Source organism: Nicotiana attenuata, unplaced genomic scaffold, assembly GCF_001879085.1.
Source record: "Nicotiana attenuata strain UT unplaced genomic scaffold, NIATTr2, whole genome shotgun sequence".
Taxonomy (NCBI): domain Eukaryota; kingdom Viridiplantae; phylum Streptophyta; class Magnoliopsida; order Solanales; family Solanaceae; genus Nicotiana; species Nicotiana attenuata.
In genome coordinates, this window is record NW_017670274.1 from 188,265 (window position 1) to 211,945 (window position 23,681).

Consider the following 23,681-nt stretch of genomic DNA (forward strand, 5'->3'; position numbering starts at 1 on the left):
CTATTGTCATTTGTGAGATGCAAGTCACCCGTTTTGGATCCTTTCTTGGTGTAACCTCTGCTGCTGTGTTGACTGCGATTATGAAAATCAGTTTTGTTTTTAACTTCTATTTACTGTGGTTTTTTTGAACAATTCTGAAGCCGTAGCTCCTCCAATAATTATTTAGTTAATTTTCAAAATGACTCGCCAATACTTCGTTTAGTTTAATCTTTCCATATGGATTTTGGTGCAAAAATATGTTTCTGATCCTTTGTTTTGCTGTTTCATTGGAGTATAAAAATGGAATCTCCACAGCTCAAGGTTGTCTCGTTTATCTATGTTTTTCGCCATAGTCTCAGATTCTCGATTCGCTGGCCAATGGAATTTCCAGCTCTGTCAATTCTCTACTGTAGTCGATTGGTTTTCTATTGAAATTGTTATCATTCTCTTCACTCGTGTGCTTGTGTGACAAAGGCCAGAGTGTGACATTCAGTCAAGTTGTGCTTGAGGTAATAAGGCATCTGGAAGGAGCCTATGCCCTTATATTTAAAAGTCGACATTACCCAAATGAATTGATTGCTTGCAAACGTGGTAGTCTGCTTCTTCTTGGTGTAAAGGATTCAGAAGAAGAGGCCTCCGCAGAATCATCATTTAGTGATGCTAAATTTCCTTCAAGCAAAGGGCAACCAAAGGAATTATTCTTGTCCAGTGACGCTAATGCTTTGGTTGAACATACCAAAAGGGTCTTGGTAATTGAGGATGGTGAAGCTGGTAATTGAGGAGGGTGAAAATGTACTTAATACTAACTCTTTCTGGAATCGAGGTGCGCCATGCCAAATAAAATCTCAATTGCATGGCCCTCATTTAATTAATCTTGTATTGATCCTTAGAATTCGAGGCGTGCCATTTAGGAAATTTCGATGGCCCTCGCAAAGTTGCTAACGCGTAGTTACTTTAGGCGCGTCATTTAATAACATTACCTTCCTAAATTCGGGTGCGCATTTATGTGACCCAAATCCAAATCTCAACAATGTTAAAATATGTCGAAGACTGCGGGTGCATTTATGTGACGTGGTTCAAGACGTGTTTTAACAGCGTTGCAATATTCCTAAAAATGACTAAAAGCGGTAAAAGTTAAAATTTGCACATAGGTTCATAATTGTTTAAAATCAGATAATCAAGCCAAATATAGCAGTTGAGCGACCGTGCTAGAACCACGGAACTCGGGAATGCCTAACACCTTCTCCCGGGTTAACAGAATTCCTTACCCGGATTTCTGGTTCGCGGACTGTTAAACAGAGTCATATTTTCCTCGATTCGGGATTCAACCGGTGACTTGGGACACCATTAATCTCCCAAGTGGCGACTCTGAATCTTTAATAAACAAATCCCGTTTCGATTATCCTTTAATTGGAAAAATTCCTTTACGCCCTTGCGGGGATGTAGTAAGAAAAAGGAGGTGTCACAGAAGGTGGTTGATATAGCTCGAGAGATTGAGACAGTTCGCCGTCAGGATCGAGAGGAAAGGGAGGCCAAGAGGCCTCGAGATTCTGGCAGTTATAGTGGTGCTCCTTCGAGGGGCCAGTTCCAGCATGGTAGAGGTCGTTCTTTCAGGCCCACTCAATCGGCCCATCCAGAGTATCGTGGGGCATCTTCAGGTCGTGGTTATTGTGGGTCTCAGCAGGGCCAGTCATCACTTAGTGACCTCCCAGCTCAGAGTTCATCTCGTGCCCCATCAGTCCAGGGTTCTTCCATGCCAGGTCCTTCTACTGGTCACTCCGGTGCGAGGGGTTCCCTTCAGTCCCCTTCCCCAGCACCTGGGAGTTGTTATGAGTGCGGGGAGTTTGGACATATGAGGAAGTAGTGTCCTCGTCGTGTTGCTAGCTCGTCTCAGCAGAGGGGTCAGCCCTCGACTTCTGCTCCAGTTACTTCACCACCCTCCCAGCCATATAGGGGTAGAGGTCAGGCAGCCAGGGGTCGCCCCAGAGGGGGAGGTCGATCAGGCGGTGGCCAGGCTCGTTTCTATGCTATTCCAGGTAGGCCAAATTCTATTGCTTCAGATGTTGTCATTACAGGTATTGTTTCAGTCTGCCACAGAGATGCCTCAGTATTATTTGATCCCGGTTCCATCTATTCTTATGTGTCTTCGTATTTTGCTCATCATTTGGGTATATCCCGAGAGTTTCTTGCTTTACCTGTTCATGTATCTACCCCGATGGGCGATACTGTTATTGTAGACCGTGTGTACCGGTCATGTGTAGTGACTATTGGCGGTCTGGAGACCCGAGTTGATCTATTGCTATTGAGCATGGTGGATTTTGATGTCATTTTTAGGCATGGATTGGTTATCTCCGTGTCATGCTATTCTAGACTGTCATGCTAAGACAGTCACTTTAGCTATGCCGGGTGTACCACGGATCGAGTGGCATGGTGTGACTGATTATGTTCCGAGTAGAGTGATTTCTTTCTTGAAAGCCCAGCGTATGGTTGGTAAGGGTTGTCTCTCGTATCTTGCCTTTGTGAGGGATGTTGGAGTTGAGGCTCCCAGTATTGATCTGTCCCAGTTGTAAGAGACTTCTCTAATGTATTTCCTGCAGACCTGCCAGGCATGCCACCGGACAGGGATATTGATTTTGGTATTGACCTGGTGCCGGGCACGCAGCCCATTTCTATTCCGCCATATCGTATGGCACCAGCGGAGTTGAAAGAATTAAAGGAGCAGCTTCAGGAACTCCTAGATAAGGGGTTCATTCGGCCTAATGTGTCACCTTGGGGTGCGCCAGTTCTGTTTGTGAAGAAGAAGGATGGCACAATGAGAATGTGCATCGATTATAGGCAATTGAACAAGGTAACAATTAAGAACAAATATCCCTTGCCTCGCATTGATGATCTATTTGACCAGCTTCAGGGAGCGAGAGTGTTCTCCAAGATTGATCTCCGTTCGGGCTATCACCAGTTGAAGATCAGGGATTTAGATATTCTTAAGACTGCTTTTAGGACTAGATATGGTCACTATAAGTGTCATGTGTTTCAAGCTGACTAATGCCCCAGCATCGTTCATGCATTTTATGAATAGTGTATTTCGGCCTTATCTGGATTCGTTCGTTATTGTTTTCATTGATGGTATTCTGGTGTACTCGCGTAGTCAGGAGGAGCACGCAGAGCATTTGCGAGTTGTATTGCAGAGATTGAGGGAGGAGAAGCTTTATGCAAAGTTCTCCAAGTGTGAGTTTTGGCTCGGTTCAGTGGCTTTCTTGGGACACGTGGTGTCCAGCGAGGGTATTCAGGTTGATCCAAAGAAGATAGAGGCGGTTCAGAGTTGTCCTAGACCGTCCTCAGCCATAGAGATTCGTAGTTTCCTTGGGTTGGCAGGCTATTATCGCCGGTTTGTTCAGGGATTCTCATCCATTGCATCGCCCTTGACCAAGTTGACTCAGAAGGGTGCTCCATTGGTATGGTCGGACGAGTGTGAGGAGAGCTTTCAGAAGCTCAAGACAGCCTTGACCACAGCTCTAGTGTTGGTTTTGCCATCAGCTTCAGGTTCATATACCGTGTATTGTGATCCTTCGAGAGTTGGGATTGGTTGTGTATTGATGCAGGAGGGTAGAGTTATTGCTTATGCTTCTCGTTAGTTGAAGCCCCACGAGAAGAACTACCATGTTCATGATTTGGAGTTGGCTTCTATAGTTCATGCATTGAAGATTTGGAGGCATTACTTGTATGGCGTATCTTCTGAGGTATTCACTGATCATCGCAGTCTTCAGCATTTGTTCAAGCAAAAGGATCTTAATTTGAGGCAGCGGAGATGGTTGGAGTTGCTTAAGGATTATGATATCACCATATTGTACCATCTAGGGAAGGCCAATGTAGTGGCCGATGCTTTGAGTCGAAAGGCAGTGAGTATGGGGAGTCTGGCGTATATTCCCGCTGGGGAGAGACCCCTTGCAGTTAATGTTCAGGCCTTGGCCAATCGGTTTGTGAGATTAGATATTTCGGAGCCCAGTCGGGTGTTGGCTTGCGTGGTTTCTTGGTCTTATTTATATGATCGCATCAGAGAGCGCCAGTATGATGATCCGCATTTGCTTGTCCTTAAGGATAGAGTTCAGCATGATGATGCCAGAGATGTGACCATTAGTCATGATGGAGTGTTGAGGATGTAGGGCCGGATTTGCGTGCCCAATGTGGATGGGCTTCGGGAGTTGATATTGGAGGAGGCCCATAGCTCGCGGTATTCCATTCATCCGGGTGCCGCGAAGATGTATCAGGATCTTAGACAGCATTATTGATGGCGGAGAATAAAGAAATATATTGTGGGGTTTGTAGCCAGGTGTCTTAATTGTCAGCAGTATATTGTACCATCCAGGAAAGGCTAATGTGGTGGCCGATGCTTTGAGCCGAAAGGCAGTGAGTATGTTTGGCATATATTCCAGTTGGGGAGAGACTTCTTGCGGTTGATGTTCGGGCTTTGGCCAATCGGTTCGCGAGGTTGGATATTTCTGAGCCCAGTCGGGTATTGGCTTGTGTAGTATCTCGGTCTTCTTTATATGACCACATCAGAGAGCGCCAGTATGATGATCCGCATTTGCTTGTCCTTAGGGACAGTGTTCAGCATGATGATGCTAGATATGTGACCATTGGTGATGATGGAGTGTTAAGGATGCAGGGCCGGATTTGCGTGCCCAATGTGGATGGGCTTCGGGAGTTGATATTGGAGGAGGCCCATAGCTCGTGGTATTCCATTCATCTGGGTGCCGCGAAGATGTATCAAGATCTTAGACAGCATTATTGGTGGCAGAGAATGAAGAAAGACATTGTTGGGTTTGTAGCTCGATGTCTCAACTGTCACCAGGTGAAATATGAGCATTAGAGACCGGGTGGCTTGCTTCCGCAGATGGTTATTCCTGAGTAGAAGTGGGAGAGGATAACTATGGGATTTTGTTGTTGGACTTCCTCGGACTTTGAAGAAGTTCGATGCTATTTGGGTGATTGTAGACAGGCTGACCAAGTCCGCGCACTTCATTCCTATCTGTACTACTTATTCTTCAGAGCGGCTGGCAGAGATATATATTCGGGAGATTGTTCGGTTGCATGGTGTCCCAGTTTCCATCATATCAGATCGGGGCACTCAGTTTACTTCCTAGTTTTGGAAGTCTGTTCAGCGAGAGTTGGGTACTCAAGTGCAGTTGAGCACAGCGTTTCACCCTCAGACGGACAGGCAGTCTGAGCGTACTATTCAGATATTGGAGGATACGCTACGCGCTTGTGTTATTGATTTTGGAGGGTCATGGGATCGGTTTCGACCGCTTGTAGAGTTTGCTTATAACAACAGCTACCAGTCGAGTATTCAGATGGCTCCATATAAGGCTTTGTATGGGAGGCGGTGTAGATCTCTAGTTGGTTGGTTCGAGCGGGTGAGGCTAGGCTATTGGGGACAGATTTGGTTCAGGATGCCTTAGATAAAGTAAAGGTAATTCAGGAGAGACTTCGTACGGCACAATCGAGGCAGAAGAGTTATGCGGACAGGAAGGTTCAAGATGTGTCCTACATGGTTGGTGAGAAGGTTCTGTTGAAGGTTTCACCCACGAAGGGCGTTATGAGATTCGGAAAGAAAGGAAAGTTGAGTCCACGGTTCATTGGGCCTTTTGAGGTACTTCGGAGGATTGGGGAGGTGGCTTATGAGCTTGCCTTGCCACCCAGCTTGTCGAGTGTGCATCCAGTTTTCCATGTTTCTATGCTCCGAAGTATATTGGGGACCCGTCCCATGTTCTGGATTTCAGCACAGTTCAGTTGGAGGGTGATTTGACTTATGATGTAGAGCCAGTAGCTATCTTGGAGCGTCAGGTTCGGAAGTTGAGGTCAAAGGATATAGCTTCAGTGAAGGTGTAGTGGAGAGGTCGGCCCGTGGAGGAGGCTACCTGGGAGACCGAGCGGGAGATGTGGAGCAGATATCTTCACCTATTTTAGGCTTCACGTATGTTTCTTGACTCGTTCAAGGACGAACGTTTGTTTAAGTTGGAGATGTGACGACCCGGTCAGACGTCTCATGAGTTACCGCTCCGTTTCCCCCATTTCTGCTTCTTTATGCTTCGTTATCCATGTTTTATGTGATCAAGTTGATTAGTTTGCGTTCGGAGTGGATTTGGTAAGAAATGAGACACTTAGTCTCTTTTAAGAAGGTTTAAGTTGGAAAAGTAAACCGGATGTTGATTTATGTGTTAGAGGGCTCGTATGTGAGTTTCGATGGTCCGGTTAGCTTCGGGAGGTGATTTGTCACTTAGGAGCGTGATCGGAATTGGTTTTGGAGGTCCGATGTAGAATTAGGCTTGAATTGGCGAAGTTAGTATTTTGGCGATTTCCAGTTGGTAGGTGAGAATTTGATCCGTGGGTCGGAATGGAATTCTGAGAGTTGTTGTAGCTTCGTTATATTATTTGGTATGTGTGTGCAAAATTTCAGATCATTCGGACGTGGTTTGGTTGGGTTTTTTATCAAAAGCGTGTTTCGGAAGTTTTTAGAAAATTTAAGCTTGAATTCGATGTGAATTGGTGGATTTGATGTTGTTTGAGGTGTTTTAATGATTGGAACAAGTTTGAATGAGGTTTTAGGATGTGTTTGTACTTTTGGTTGAGGTTCCGGGGGCCTCGGGTGAGCTTCGGATGGTCAATCGGACCATTTTTGAAGTTTGAAAGTTGCAGATTTTGGGAGTTCAGATGTTGCAGAAATTAACTCTTCGCGTTCACGTAAAGAGCCTTGCGTTCGCGAAGAAGGAAGGGGGGAAGGTCAGGATTTAGCCTTCGCGATTACGAGATGGCCCTCGCGTTCGCGAAAGGCTGAGGATCAGTGCATCGCGTTCGCGAGTGATGGTACGCGATCGCGTAGAAGAGCGTGAGTCAGATGGGTCTAAGGTATTTTGGTCATCGCGTTCGCATATGGTGTGTCGCGTTCGCGTAGCTTTAGGTGAAATGGTCATCGCATTCGCAGTTGGAGTGTCGCATTCGCGTAGGGCAATTTTTGGTCAAAGCAAATTTGTGTTTCGCGAACGTGAGGGTTCGACCGCGTTCGCGAAGAAGGAAGGGTCAGACCTGGGCAGAATGTTTAAAACATTTCATCCGCGATTTTGGGGCTCATTTACTCCATTGTTGATCTTTTTGAGAGATTTTTGAAGGGAATTGAAGAGGGATTCAAGGGCAATCGATTGGAGGTATGATTTATGAACTTAAAACTCGTCTCTATGGTGAAATCTACCTAGAAATTTATGGAACTTAAGCTAAAAATGGAAGAAAGCTAGGGCTTGGGATTTTGAAATTTGATTTGGGGATTTGGAGGACCAATTGGGGTCGGATTTGAGAACTTTTGGTATGTATGAACTCGTGGGGAGATAAGGAACCCGTTGATGTAAAAATTTCTGAGTTTCGAGAAGTGGGCCCGGGGCTCGGGTTTTGCTAATTTCGAGATTTTTGATATTTTTCGATTGTTTTCGCTTGGGCTTTGCTCCCTTAGCATATTATGATGTATTCGTTCTGATTTTGGATAGATTCGACGCGCGTGGAGGCCGATTTGAGGGGCAAAGGCGTTGCGAGCTAGAGTCTTAGCCGGTTCGAGGTGAGTAATGATGTTAAATGATGTCCTGAGGGTTTGAAACCCTAGATTTGCACATCGTAGTGCTATATTGAGGTGAGACACGCGCTTGATGATAAGCGTGGGGTCGTTTACTATTGGGGATTTTGACTTGGTCCGTCCCGATTGATGATTTTACCGCGTATTTGACTGAGACTTATTTGTTATCATCATAATTTGGGCTGAATGCCATAATTGGGCTTCGTGCCAACTATTTGAACCCTTCGGGGATATTTATCATTGTTTCCTCACTATATTGACTTATTACTTGAACTCAGTCCTGCTGTTATCCACTATTTTACAACTCAGCCACTTTTATTCAGTTTTGATACTTAAATGATATTTCTAAATGATGTTGGACTACTGTTTTACTAATGCCCGAGGGGCTTGTGACGATTTTTGGACTGAGTGCGGCCGAGGGTCATATGTGAGGATACACTGAGTGATATGAGGCCGAGGGCCTGAGATACACATATATATACGCCACGAGGTGGCTTGAGTGATGTGAGGTCGAGAACCGAGAGTTGATGCCATAAGGTGGCTTGATATAGCGCTTGGGCCGTAAGGGGCCCCTCCGGAGTCTGTACACTCCAGTGAGCGCGGGTACCCATTGTGATCTGAGAGTGAGCCCGAGGGGCTAATACTGTTCTGAGAGAATATATTGTGCCCGAGGGGCGGATTTCTACTTGTTATATACCTGTCAAAATTACCTATTTTACTTGTTAAAAAGGGATTTTACTTTCATTGATTTACTATTTTAAGTGATTTTACTGCTTCTGTATAGATTGCTTTGTGTTTTTGCGTGTTTTCTTGCTTTCATCCATTATTTATATTTATTACTCACTGGGTCGGAGTACTCACATTACTCCCTACACCGTGTGTGCAGATTCAGGCATAGCAGGTCCCGCTCCCGAGTGTTGACTCGTCCCAGCTCAAGCGGATCTTCGAGGAGACTTTAGGTAGCTGCTGGTGTTCGCAGCCTGGAGCTCCTCTCTATCTATATCTTTACTTTCTATCCTAGTATTGAGACTATGTAGTTACATTTGAGAGTTTATTATCTTAGACGCTCGTGACTTGTGACACCCCCGGTTTGGGCTGTGTCGTGATGGTTTCCCCTATTGTTATCTACGTTTCCGCGAATCTATTACTATTAAATCATACTTTAAACTGTTTTATGATCATTAACTGCTTCAAAAGGTGTGTTGTATTGGTTCGGCTGGCCTTGTCTTCACGAGAGGCGCCATCACGACCGAGTTCGGGGTTAGGGTCGTGACACGTCCACAACCGGCATACTTGGAAAATGATCAAGGTAGGGAATATGCCTTGAATGAAATGGCACGTGGGACTCGTACACTCTTGGTCTAATGGGAGGTGGAGCATGCTCCCTCGTCAAATCAGGTTCGACATTCTCTTCCTCCTCATCATCACCCTGGTTAGGGAAGGGTGTGTCATCTCCAGACTCATCAGCATTGTTGTCATAATTACTATTATCTTCCTGACTCAGCTCATCTTCCAAATCCTGCGTAAATACATCGTCTGCGGGCAACTGAGTGAGGACAGGACCATCAAGTTGCTCGTTTTCACTGCTCAAACAACAAAATATTAAGCTACTCAAATTAATAAATACTTTATATATAGCTATATCACTGCACTTACAAGTCGTAATATGTTGACATTCCATGATGGACATTATCCTGTTGGTGATGACTCCCTGATGGACCACCATGATCCAACACACCAAAACTACGCATATTCCAACTAGGTGTGGGTTCATGACTTGTAAAATTCATATCTGGACGGTACTCTCTATGGAATATATGAGTGTTAATACAATTTCAATACAACAAAAATAAACATCGTAACACAAAGGAAAATTAAAGTTTACCACTCGTCTTGTTGATTATGTATAGTAGGAGAGAAATTATTTCCTCGCTCCTCATTCGCCCGTGGAGATAAGTTTAGATCCGGCCAAACTATTTCAGCCGGAACCTGTTCGGCTAATACTGCTCTAGAATAACCACCTGATGATTGAGGGTTATCCCTGCTTTGCACAACCTCATTATTGCGAACGCCTTCAACATTCACGTACATTTCCAACATTTTTATCCAAATTAATTCCCGGTATTCAACCGGAGTCCCCAAAAAATCTCTTAGAATTTCATCATCCTCGATGTTAATCTCAGGGTAACAAGCAACCCCTTGCGGAGTGACAGAATACGGATATCTTCCGGTTACTTTAAGGTTCACCGAACGTTTGCTCACAATCATTTTATTACACGACAAGGATACCAGTCTATCGTACTCCATTGCAAGTGGCAACTTAACATGACTCTATGGAGATAAACTATAGCTCACTGAGTTATTCGCCATCACAACCTCACCTCCCCCCCTCCCCCCCAATATAGTGAAACCCTTACGTTTCGCTCTTCAGACATTATGACAAAATGCTTGAGAATTTAACAAGAAGAAAAATTTAACAGGAGTTAGCATATTTCTGAATGGATTTTTGCAAAATCCTTAACGCTTTAAATAAGACAATGCCCAACCCAGGGGGTGGAATTTTTTGAGGTAAAACGCCCTTTTAAAAGGTGTTTTACATATTTAAATTATTGTTATGTCAGTCAAGTGCAGAAGAGTTATTGGCGGGCCCACAAAATATGTATAGCGTCTTTTATTAAGGCGTTATCCCTCATGTCCTTTCATATTCAGGTATAGCGCCTTAGTAAAAAACGCTATATGTATAACGCTCTTTTAAAGAGCGCTATACCTTAATGGGGCAAACGGCCATTAAGGTAAAGCGCCCTTCAAAAGGGCGTTATACATATTTTGGTCACTTTTTTCCCCACATATTTTCTGTCATTTGAGTCCAAAAGAACCACATTTTGGTTCCAAACTCTCTCTCTCTCTCTCTCTCTCTATATATATATATATATATATATATATATATATATAAAATTTCTAGATTAAGCGGTTGGGTATTTCTTCTTGTTTTTTTTAAATCCGACCTGTTTGAAGGAATTTGGGTTTGTTCCAAATCCATAATATCAAATGGGCCCTAAATATTATTTAGTTCTTAAAAAGATAGTCTTGTTTGCGGAAAATATTAAACTCTCAGCTATTTTTTTGAAAACCTGTTATGTTTAATTCTTTTCAAGTTTAAAACAATTTTTTGGAAGTGCTTGTAGGATGTTCTCCAAAGTTAATTATAAAGTTTATTACACTAAGAAAGAATTACAAAGCTATTGAAGCAAAAGTCACAAATTAACCTGCTTTAGATTCATGTATGCCCAATTTAAAAGATGAAACCATAATCATCTGAAATGACTTAAAAGTGAAGTATATGTTTCTCATTACTGTCAAATTGCAATTAATGTTTCATCATATATATCGTATGAAGAGTCAAGAAAGGAAAACAAGAGTCCCCATATATAGTTCAAGGCAATCAAAAGTCTAAATTCCAACGAAGATCAGAATGAAAAAATATAGCCAGCTTATTTCTTGAATTCCTCCTTAGTTACATGATAATTAACGGCTTGAAGAAAACTTATATATATTCAACATTTATACACCCTTTAGAAATTTGTTTCTACAAATTTTAAAGATTTTCATTCTAATTAATACTGAAGCTTGATATTTTCACTTTTTGTTATGAACAGAACACGACTTTATATACATCATGTATAAACAAATAATGAATTTAGTATTTTTATTTTCTTTGATTTTGATTTCATATTGTAACGACCCGACCGATCGTTTTGAGCATTTGCACTTCACTCGATAATTTGAGGGCATGTATGATGTATTATGACTTGTGTGAATCGATGGTTTTGGTTTTCAGGTTATTCGGAATCGATTTGGAAGAATGAATTTCATTATTGAAGCTTTAAGTTGGAAAAGTTGACCAAGTTTGAATTTTTAGCATTTGAGCTCAAATTGGAGTTTTTATGGTTCCCTTAGGTCCGGATGGTGATTTTGGAAAGGGGGTATGCCCGAATTTGTAATTGGATATTTCTAGAAGGATCCGGCACTAATTGGCGAAAGTTAAAAATTTGAAGGTTTGTAAAGTTCATAAGTTTGACCGGAAGTTGACTTTGAGGATTTCGGATTCAGATTGGGGTTCCGGGAATTGGAATAGTTTTGTTATGTCATTTGGGACTTGTGTGCAAAATTTGAGTTCATTCTGGGTTGATTTGATATATTTCGGCGCGAGTTTTGGAAGTTGAAAGTTCAAAGTTCATTTAAGTTTGATTTGAGGTGCGATTTGTTGTTACAATATTGTTATATGCGATTTGATGCCTAAAGTAGGTTATCCTTATGTTATTGGACTAGTTGGTATATTCGGACGGGTACCGAGTGGCTCGGGGGAGTTTCAGACGAGGTTCGGTTTGATTGGATCATTTTTGGCTGGCATAGTTGGCAGGGCTTCTTGTGTGACCGCACCTGCGGAATCATGGGTGCAGGTCGGAGCCGCAAAAGCGGCATCGGAATCGCAGAAGCGGGAGTGCTGCTGGGAGTAGGAGTCCGCAGAAGGGGAGGTTTCTTCGCATCTGCAAAGGCGCAGATGCGGTAAGTTTGGGCGCAGAAGCGATTGTGAGCGCAGAAACGCAATTTGGACTCACACCTGTGTGTGCACAGTAGCGGAGTTTTTACCGCAGGTGCGAAGGCAAGCCTCCAGTGCTTCTTCGCTGAAGTGTGATTTTGGTTGCAAAAGCGACACCATAGAAGCAGCTAATGTGTCGCAGGTGTGAAAATGCCGGGCAGAAGCTATAAATCGAGGTTTTTGGTTCTTTCATCATATTTTGAGATTTGGGGCTCGAGGTGAAACGATTTTGGAGGCAGATTTCATCACAAGGATTGGGGTAAGTGTTATTTATTCGGTTTTGAGTATATTTCGTGATTCTACCTTCGTTTTTGATAATCAGATTATGAATTTCAAAGAGAAATTGAGGGGTTTAGCCAAAAGTTTGATAGAGTGAGTTTTTGAGTTTTAAACTTCGATTCAGAGTCAAATTTTAGTGAAACTAGTATTGTTGGACTCGTAATTAAATGGATTGTCGGATTTTATAAGTTTAGTCGAGTTCTGAGGCGCGAACGCGGGTTGTACTTTTTGGTCGATTTTGGGCTTTTGATTAAAGATTCTACCTTTATCAACTGAGTTTGTTTGCTTTGGCATTATTTGATGTATCTGAGTTGCTTTTGCCCAGTTTCAAGCCGTTCAAAGGTCGGTACGTGCATGATGGCATTTTAGGGCATCGTTTGGCTTATCGGTGTTGGATTTAGCTTGTTCGAGGTAAGTAACACTTCTAAACTTGGTGCTGAGGGTATGAAACCTCGAATTACATGTTATGTGCTTGGTGTTGAGGTGACACACATGCTAGATGATGGTCGTGTGATCGTGCACCATGTGAATTGTGACTCCGTTATTTCTATGGTACTGTGTAGTTACATTATCTTATCTGTAACCATGAAATCTCTACGTACTAGAGCTTTTGAGCAGTGATTCATGTTAGAAACCTTGTCTAGGTTGCATGTTTATTCTGTTGGGACCCATCGAGGTCATTTCTAACGTTGAGTTATTAGCTTATATTGCAATTACATACTCAGTCATCGCATTCATTTGCATACCACATCTCAGTCTCTGTCACAATTTATTGTAACATCACATCATCATTTGTGGGCTGATTTTCATGACATTGTGATCCCGAGAAACTAGAGAGATTGATGATTGAGCGAGGTCGGGGGCCTGATTGTGAGGATATTGATTTATGATGGGAGCAGGCTGCACGCTACAAAAGATGTTATTGATTCCTGCCATGATTGGCTTATAATAGCGCTTGGGTTGAAGGAGCCCCTCCAGGGTCTGTACACACCTCAGTGAGCACAGGTACCTACTGAGTGCGAGTGCCGAGTGATTGGGCGGATTGAGTGACTGGGATGACTGAGTGACTTGATACTCTGAGAATATGCATATGGTTTTATCACTGAGTTGCATCGTATTTGACATGTACACTTGACATACAAACATAAAGCTGCATTTTTCTCATGTTGTGCGGTATCACGTCATTCGTGACTTCTCATACACATTGACATGTAGGCGTAGAGATGTACTTTTCTCATGCCATTTGTAAATGAAACATCTTGTATGTTGTTGAAAAGTTTTGGAAAAAATCACAGTTCTACAAACCTACTCATATTTTGGTGATTTCAGTAAACGAATTGGGTTTTCATTGATATACTTGAAAAGCATGCCTATTTTCTGGAACAATGAACGAGCTGAGCATTTTACTCATACTACACTTCTGCACCTTGCAGATTTTTTTAGATACTTGTTGTTGTGTATGACGGAAGCTAGCATTGAAGATGTACCTACATTCCTGTTATAACTGCCTCTTGTTCATGGTAGCCCGAGACTTATAAAAATCTGTTTATGTACATTCGGACAGATGATGTATTTATTTCATACTAGCTTTGTAAACTCTAATTCTTAAAAACTCATGATTTGTACTACTAGTTCTTGGGAATTCTTGTATAAAATCAGTTTTATTATCATTTCATTCTTAAAAAATTTTCATTAATTTGGATAGTTGTTAATTGGCTTACCTAGTGGGTTGGATTAGGTGCCATCACGACTAGTTAGATTTTGGATCGTGACAAGTTAGTATCAGAGATGTAGGTTCATAGGTTTTATAAGTCATGAGCAAGTGTCTAGTAGAGTCTTGCAGATCGGTATGATAACGTCCATACCTATCTTCGAGAGGCTACAGGGCATTTAGGAAAATTCTCCATCTTTCTTTCCTTATCATGCAGAATTGATTTAGCTTGAAACATAACTCTTTGAATTCCTTCCACGCATTCGTATGCGCATGTGAGCGCTCGGTATCAGTTGTACGTCGACGGCTTATGATTACATGGATGATGCGAGATATGATTTATGTGAGCTGATGGTGGGCCAGTCTGGAGGACTTGAGACCGGGTTTTGATTGTAGCTTAAGTAAGGGGATTTTGGTTGTATGAGCATGTGATTTTGGACTTATATTAGTGTCCCTATGAGTGGAATTTGTGGCTCGATGAGTAGCTGGATGGCTATATGGTGAGTATAATAGGACTGCAGAATGTGTTCAGATGGATTGAATGTGACGAGAAGAGCTTTCTCGAGATGTGAAAAGGGTTATTGGGTGCTTGATTTCTTTCTTGATGTGATGTATAGTGTTGCGATCAAAACACTCACGCAAGTGCACGTGATCGTCAAGTAATAAAGTGGTGAGTAGAGTATCATTCCCACGAAGACTTGTGATTAACTATTGACTGATTCAAACTCAATTAACTTATCGATCCAAGAGATTTTTTCACAAAATATAGTCGTCTCTAATTTACTGCCTAAAATTATCAATTGATGAAATAACTAGAATAATCAACCAAACAACTAACAATTTCGAATAACAATCAGTAGGGGAGAATATTCCAGGGTCACGGGATAGCTAACAATCATGTTGCATTCTTGGCTTAAAATAACTAATTGATTTATTTGTATTGTTGATTGACAAGGTTAATATTGCTCATAAGAATCTGTCGACTCCTTACTCTCCTATTCAAATTAACTTAATGCCTATATGTCTATGGAATTAAGATTAACAAGAATGCATTTATAATTCCTGTATCTCAACCAAGCAACGCAATCAGGTATATGTCTATCCTGATTGCGAATCCGTTCCCCGATGCCCAGGTTCAAGAACTTGCTCTATTTAATTCTATATGCAATCTAGAGTTCTCACTTTCGAGTTCAACTATAGATTCGTAGATAGTATTTCACTGTTAGCTACTCAGCAAAATAATTGAGAACAGAATTAAATAAACAACCCAATATGATAAAATCAACTTCGTTAAATTAAACTCTGAACAACAACATTCATGTTTCACCCATGACCCTAGAACAATAAGTTTTAGCCACTCATAGCAGTGTTCATCTCAATAGTATTCAATTTCATTCAAATCGTAAAAACAAAAGGAAGAAAAGAAGAACTTGATGTTGGAATCTCCTCCTTGCCTCTTGCCTCTCTTTTTCTTGCACTAAACTATGAAAACCATGATAAATAATCCTTGGGCGAGCTTGACTTTATATAGGTTAAGTGAATTTTCCTCCAGACTTCCAATTTTACCCCTGACAATTATTTTCCAGAACTGGGACTAGCACGACCGCGCTACTGGACGCGCTAGTGGTCGCGCTAGTTGACTAACATTCTGCCTCCCGCATCTGGACTAGCGCGATCGCGCTACTGGGCGCGCTAGTCCAGGCCTTTATTTCTTCGATTCTTCGTCTAGTCTTAGCGCGCACTCAGCTCCGAGGGGCCTTTCTTGCTCCAATATAGCTCCAATCACAACTTTAATGCCTCATATAGGCTCCTCATCCTGCAACGTGTAAAATTCACAATTAGAGCCCATTTTTCATCATTTAACCATATTATGACATTGGAACATAATCAAGCGGGAGCATAAATAATCGCCAAATTACCTAGATCTAGCCTATTATCATATCGTCTCGAGTTGTGAGAGTATTGGAGGATCTTTCATGTTGTTTAATTGTGGAAAGAATTAGATTCCCAGGTCTTGTCGATTAGTTCAGAATCAGGAAGGTTAAGTGATTGCGTATTAGTTGTGATTGTGAAAGGGTATTGAGGTATATCAGTTTGAGGCAAAGTAGGTGGGATATCACCTGCGGGGTAATCTACGGGTGTATGATCCTTATGAAGTTGTGTGGAGGCTTTCTTTTCTACCAATGGGATTATATTTATGCGATTTGAGTTTGGATCAGTGGTAATAGTTGACCTGGCCGTCACGAGAATGAATGCGAGCTTGGTAGATGATTTGAGGTATTATGTGGTTTGTGTTAGGATAGTTTGTGAAAGATTTAGTTGAATCTCGTTGCGGTATTATGGGTGTAATAAAGTATGGGCATTGTGAGTTATCGAGTGTTTTGATTTATGTCTTTGCGCCAAATGGGGGAGTCTGCTATCGACGATTTGATTGCATGGTTACATGTTGTATTGGTTTTGGTCTGAGGCATACTTATAGATTGGTTATGGCTTGCAGAAGTTAGTCTTGAGGATGACTTGAGTAAGGACTTCTTGGGTGTATGGTGTAGCGTACTTTATGGGTATATGGGAATCATGGAATGATTTAATGGTCATTCATGAAGGATATAGTGTGCGTGGAGTAGGAATTTGCTTGGTTGAGTTAAGGTAGGGTTACTTATTTGGGTGTCGTTGTGCTGGTGGGGTATAGGTAGTTTGGCCTGTTAGGGCGGTACAATTGACATTTGAGTAGAGTGGATGACTCCTGGAGAGGTTCTAAAGAGTTTAAGATTCATATGTAGCAATTGGGAATTTTTAGGATTTGTATAAGGCTAGAATCTGAGATTTACATTGGATGGTTCAATGTAGGCCTTTGTGCTAGATTCCAAGCAAATTCAAAAGAGTCTCACTTGACGGCTGTCAAGAGGATCTTGATATACCTAAAAGGCACCACTGATCTCTGCCTATGGTATCCAAAAGGTAGTAATTTCAACATAATGGGACATGTTGATGTTGGTTATGCAGGTTTTCTAGTGAATAGAAAGAGCACGTCAGGTATGGCACACTTTCTTGGCTCATGTCTTGTGGCCTGGGCCACCAAAAAGTCAAATTTTGTGGCCTTGTCTACTGTTGAAGCTGAGTATGTGGATGTTGCCTCATGTTGTGCTTAATTTTTGTGTATCAAACAACAATTGATGGACTTTGAAATTGATGTAGGTTGTATCCCCATCTTTTGTGACAATACTAGTGCAATTAGTATGACCAGGAACCCAGTTCATCACAAAAGAACTAAGCACATAGTTATTAAGCATCAATTTTGGAGGGATAACTATGAGAAAGGTTTGATCACTGTGGAATTTTGTGCTACTGACAAGCAAATAGCTGACATCTTTACAAAATCTCTAAGTGGAGATCACTTTGAAAGGAACAGGTTAGAATTAGAGATCATTAAGATCACCTAAAAGGAACTTGTTCTAACTCAATAATTTGTTAGATAATTTATTAATTTTGTAAATAATTAGATTAGATATTGCTAAATCTCATACTTTCATTAAGTATACTCTTGTGCCATGTGCTAAAATGTCTCACTGATCTCTAATGATATTACTCTTATTTTCTTGAAAAATTCAGTGGTATGTATTCTCGACTTCACATATTTTGAAATAACTGTAATTGGATCATGGTAAAAAAGGGAGTCCCGTTTAATCCCAACCTCCTTTAAGCCTATCCGTTACAAACGATCCAGTTTCACCAAGGAGTCCCACGTGCCATAGTTGCCTAGAATCTAGGAAAGAGTCTCATGTCTATTCAAACTGACATTCCCAGGATGATTAGATTTCTAAACTCCAAAAAGCAATTGTTACCCACTCCAACTCTTCCCTCTTTAAATTTATTGGACTTAACCATTAATTCACTATTGATCTTGGAAGAAAATTCAATACGCCCAAATTCTCTCAACTTTCTCTCATGTCTTCTACACTCATCTAATGGGAAACCCTTTTGAAAATCCCAAAGTGACAGAGAACCCTTCTTCACCACCCAAAGAAATATCACCCACATATTCAACCACCTCTACCCCCAAGAAAGGACATGTTAAGATGATTGCTTGTAAAGTGGTCGTTGGTAGTGAACAAATCAAGAAAATAAATGAGAAATTAAAAGCAAGCCAGATAGAGAAACCCCAAAAATCAGATGAATCTTCAAGTCTGCAACTGAAGGGGAAGAACCCGTTTCATCTCAAATAGAACAGGTATCATCTAGGCTAGAAATCTCATCTGATGTTATTTCTTATGTGGCTGAAAATATGGAGAAATGGTTTGTTCTTGTTGGTACTATTGCTAGTGTAGAGTCTGAATCTACTAAAAATTGTGGTAAAAATAAAAAGGGAAAAGAAAAGGACAATGAGGGTAAAACATGAGATGTAAGGAGAAAGGGAGAAGTTAAAATTGCCCAGCCTAGAAAACCTACCTACCTCACTTGCCATCACCAAGAAATTTATGGACATACACTTAGAGCTATAACCCAGGGCAGTTTGTAAGAGTGAAATGAAACCTGCCCACAAAGTACTCTTTGAATTTGTCAACAAAGTAGTTCTGCCCAGATAGGAGAGAAGGCATATTGCTACTTTCATGGACCTGGTCCTTATAGAGTACCTGGATAGTGGGAGGCAGATCAACTGATTGGGGTTTATAATCCAGCTCCTTTATAGGGTACTTTCTGACACTAAAACTCATGTCATACCCAAGGGGTTCATACTCACTGATCTGCTTTCTCACTTCAAGGTTCACCTAAAAAAAATGTAATGTTAGTACAAGTAAAGATCAGTTTAGGGCCAACACTTTGATTGCCTGTAACTATGAAATCCTTGCTGCTCCCAATGAACCTAGTTCATCCAACAAGGTGCCTTGTAAATAGCAAAGTGAGAGCTTTGGAGCGGAGAATGGGGCTAAGGATTCTAATATTGAGAGGCTGAAAAACAGGTTGGCTGAAGTAGAAATTAAGAGGGATAGTCTCATGTCTGAGCTTGCAAAGGAGAAAGAGAAGAATGAAGGCATTCTTCAAGACATGTTGAAGCTGCTTTAGGACAGTAACCAAGAACCTGATCCTTCCAAGCCTTATACTATTCCTAGACTAGTTTGTAACCAGTGACCCGAGTGAGATGTTTCTTTTTGTCTTTTTTTTGTTCATGGTTCAGTACCTTTATTTCTTTTTATGCTTTGTGGATGAATCTTATCAATGATGATCACCGCTTTTGTTCTAATTATTTGTTGATATTTCTTAGATGACTAATATCCTTAAATTGATAAGAAAAACTTGAATTCTTGATTGCATTTGAAGTAGCCTCAGTAGCCATGAGTAAGATCTGCTAAAATGTGGTTATACAACTTAATTGTGCAACTTTTCGATGATGCCAAAAGAGGAAAGATAGGTTGTGCTTTTTCTTGGATTGTGATATTTATACCTAATGAACCTCGTCGTTGATGATTTGTGACTTAGAAAGTGTTCTAACATTGTGTTGATGATGAGCTGAGTTGAAATAAGTTTATTGCTTATGAAAAGCACAGATTTTGTCATTATCAAAAAGGGGGAATTTATTAGCTTGAGTAAGTATTTTTTATGATTGACAAAGGAACACATTCATGAACCACGTCCATATACAGTGTACACAGGACACATGGAGATTCAAGCACAAGTCATAAACGTGAATGAGATAAGCATAAGTGGTTATATCTGATGTGCACACGTGGATGAGATAAGCATAAGCGATTATATCTTATGTGTCATTCTTTCTTCAGTGCAGTCTCGGCCTTTCTAAGTTAGGGAGGTTTCTTTCTCTCTCTTCGAAAAGTGCTTCTCTACATTGTCTCTCTCCTTATTCCGGAGGCCGAGCCCCACCCTAGCAGTAAGGTGTGGCTTAGGTCAACTAATACAAAAAGCTATTTTCGTTCGATCGACGGAATCAATCGTACTTTCACTACTGCGGACCGGCTTTCATAGAGAACCTTTGGGCAACAACAACTATTGGCTAATTGCTAAGGAAAAGGACTCCTTACTTAAAGAGAACTCTATCTTAAATAAGGGACGAGTTAGAGGTTGAAGATAACTAGAACTCTCCCACCATGGAAGAGTATAGAATTAGAACCTTAGTTATGTCTTACTCTACTAAATCTATAGATATTAGTGGTTTTCTCTTTTACAGGTGACAAAAAAAACGCTGAAGTTAAGCAAGAAGTGAGAGCAAAATAGCAAGGAATTTTGCAAGCAATTCCTCTGTGTTTCAAATGTACGAACCTGAAGCTACATGAACCAGATTAAAAAATCCAGTTCATGTGTCTATCTTTTATTCTAGTTCAATTGTAGTAGGGGTTTTGAGTTGTACCTTTCAGCTTTCTCTAGAAACATTTGTACTAGGTATTTTGAGTTGTATTGTTCAAGTTAGAGTTAACTTGAAGTTGACGCAAAAGCCTGAGGCTGGTTTCCGTAAAGGGTTAGTGGTAATCCTTAGGTTTACAAGAGTTTTATAAACACTGTTGTTTGGCTTAGTGATATAGTAAAGTGTTGGCAAAAATCCCACTGGAAAGTAGGTCGTAGTTTTTTCACCTTTTTAGTCGGGTGTTGTCCACGTAAAAATACATGTTTTCTTTACTTTCTATATTTATTATTCCGCAACTGTAGTGTAAGGAACTCGTAGATGAACTAGGTCTTTCTATAATCTATGCACACAAAAAATTGGACACCCCACAAATCACTCCCCCTCTTATGTGATATTGAAGTATAAAACATCATACTTCTTCCGTCTCAAATTATCTATCGTGTTTCTCTTTTACGCGCCCTTTAAAAATATTAATTAGGAGGGAACTATTTTACCCTTATTTATTGACATATGTACTTATTACTCTATCCATCCCATTGACAATCTTTCACACACTACATGTGTGAGTCCAATTCTCAATATTTTACACTTACTCTTCACTTCTTTCGTGTACTAATAGAAATAATAGAAGAATCAAATACTAACGAATAATTATCAGAAATTAAGTTTTTTTTTGGTAAATAAATTTTTATTATCAGGGAAAGATGTTCTTATACAAATAGAAACCCCTACAGCATGATCAGGAAACTCAAGCTGTAGTAAACGACTCAAATTGTTATATTTATAACTTGTATCTCCTATTACAACAGTCACATATACCAATTCATTGTTCCCGGTTTGTTAGCAATATTAATTACGGAAGAGGGCCATAAATGCCCGTAGGGTATTGAATATGACTCAATTTTTCCCTCCTTCCACCTATTGGGCCATAAATGCCCTTAACGTTAGTTTTTGTCTTAAAAATGCCGTTTACACTAACTGCTGACTTTTTGACCAAGTAAAATTTTATAAAATACATGTGGCACTATTCTATTGGTTCGTATTTAAGGATAATTTTTCTTAGACCCGTGTATGCCCTAAATATTTAACCATCCCATAAGACAATGAGCCCGTTTGGATTAGCTGATTGTAAATAGCTGATAAGCTTGAAGTGCTGAAAAATATTTTTAAGTGCTGAAATTGATTTTTTAAATAAGCATTTACGTGTTTGGATAGATGTGCTGAAACTGATAATAAATAGTTGATGTGTTTGGTAGAAAAGTGCTGATAAGTTATTTTTTAATTAAAATGACTAAAATATCCTTAAATAACTTTACAAAAGATTATAAATTAAAAAGTTTCTTTGTAAAAAAAAAGATGAACAACGAATATGGAATGAAAAAATGTTAGAAAATTTATATTGGGAATAAAATTTTGTGAATTATAAAATATTATTAAGGATAAATCAGTAAAAGCCTTGGTCAAACTAAAAGTGCTTATAAGCTAAAAAGCCATAAGTTGGGGTGACCAACTTATGACTTATGGCTGATTTTAGCTTATAAGCACTTGGCTTATAAGCACTTAGAGTGTTTACCAAACGCGTAGATAAGCCAAAAAGTGCTTATAAGCCAGTTTGACCAGCTTATAAGCTTAGCCAAACACCCTCATTATCTTCTTCTCAACAGATCCAATGTCCAACTATATTCTCCTCCAAAATCAACTCATCGTCTGTGTCTTTTTATTTTTCTGCCTACTCTTTCTCATTAAACCCATCAATCTCTTTTACCACAATCAACATGTTTAGAACAATCCTTTTATTCTTTTGCTTTGTTCTTCCAGAGAATCCCAGAAGTTGATTAGTTATAGACGTTATTTATCTGTATTGTTGTAAGTAAATAAAACAGTAATCTTTCTGAAAAATAAAACAGAAAGTTAGTAGAAATAATTCTAAAAAAATAATATTCGAACTTCAAAATAATTTTTGAAACGTTGAAGGAACAAATCGAGCCCACTGAATACACAGTGTGTCCTTAAGGAAATTATTCCCCTCAAGTACCCGAGGTTATGGAATATATCCTCCCAGGATAGAACGATTTAACTCACCGGAGTGTTGGTACCAAAAACGCCGATGATCAGCGAGCCACTCGATGGCAGCAAAACACACTGGAATTTTAGTGCAGAATAAGAAGAAGATAATCAGAAAATTTCGTAAGTAAATATTCTGGGATTTGAAGATCTATTTATAGCCAACTTGGTGATGTTTCTGAAGAGGTTTGCAACCTTTCAGAATAGTCATGGCTGTTGGAACAGGTGTGACCCTCTAAAGAGGTTTGCAACTTTTCAGAATAGCCATGGCTGTTGGAACAGGTGTGACACTGTTTCAGAACAGCCATGGCTGTTGGAAATTTTTGCGGGAAATTTAAAACGAATTTAAATTAATCCGGGAAAGAAAAACGGGCTAGACCTGACCGGGTCGCGGGTCATCCCTCCATTTCTTTTTCCCACCATTTTCCATTCACACCTCTTTTGTTATTATTTATTAAAAACCCAACAATAGACTTAGTACATCAGTCATGGCTAAATTCTTGTCATACATAACGCTTACAAATCAACGGATTAATCAAGCTTTCAAATATATTGTCTTAGTTCTTGAATAGTATTAACAAACAAAAATTTATCCTTTGATAGAACACCACCCAAAGCTACAAAAAAGAAAAAGGAAACTTGAAACCGGAACTGATACTTAGAGCAGATCCAAGAAAAAAAATTCTCAAAACTAAAAGCTTTTTATACTTTAATTACACTACAAACTTATTATTATACCCTCATAAAAATATATTGTAAATGAGTTTAGAAAGAGAAGTCTCACTTGACAAATAAATCAACTAAACTGAAGATAAAGATGAACTTTGAATCAAGAATCAAAAGATCAGCTATAGAGGGTTGAATCAGCATACCAATGACATGAAAACATTTCGATACTTCTTTTAGTGACTTTGCTCTGTTTTCTTTTTAGTCTACAGGTCATATATAGTGTCACTCTTGAAGCTTTAAATTAACAAAGAAAAATTAGCAGGACACTATAAAAATCTTAATTTTAACATTCAAATATATTTACAAGTTGGAAAAATTGTGTTAATAATCAACAAGAGACATGAAGATTTCC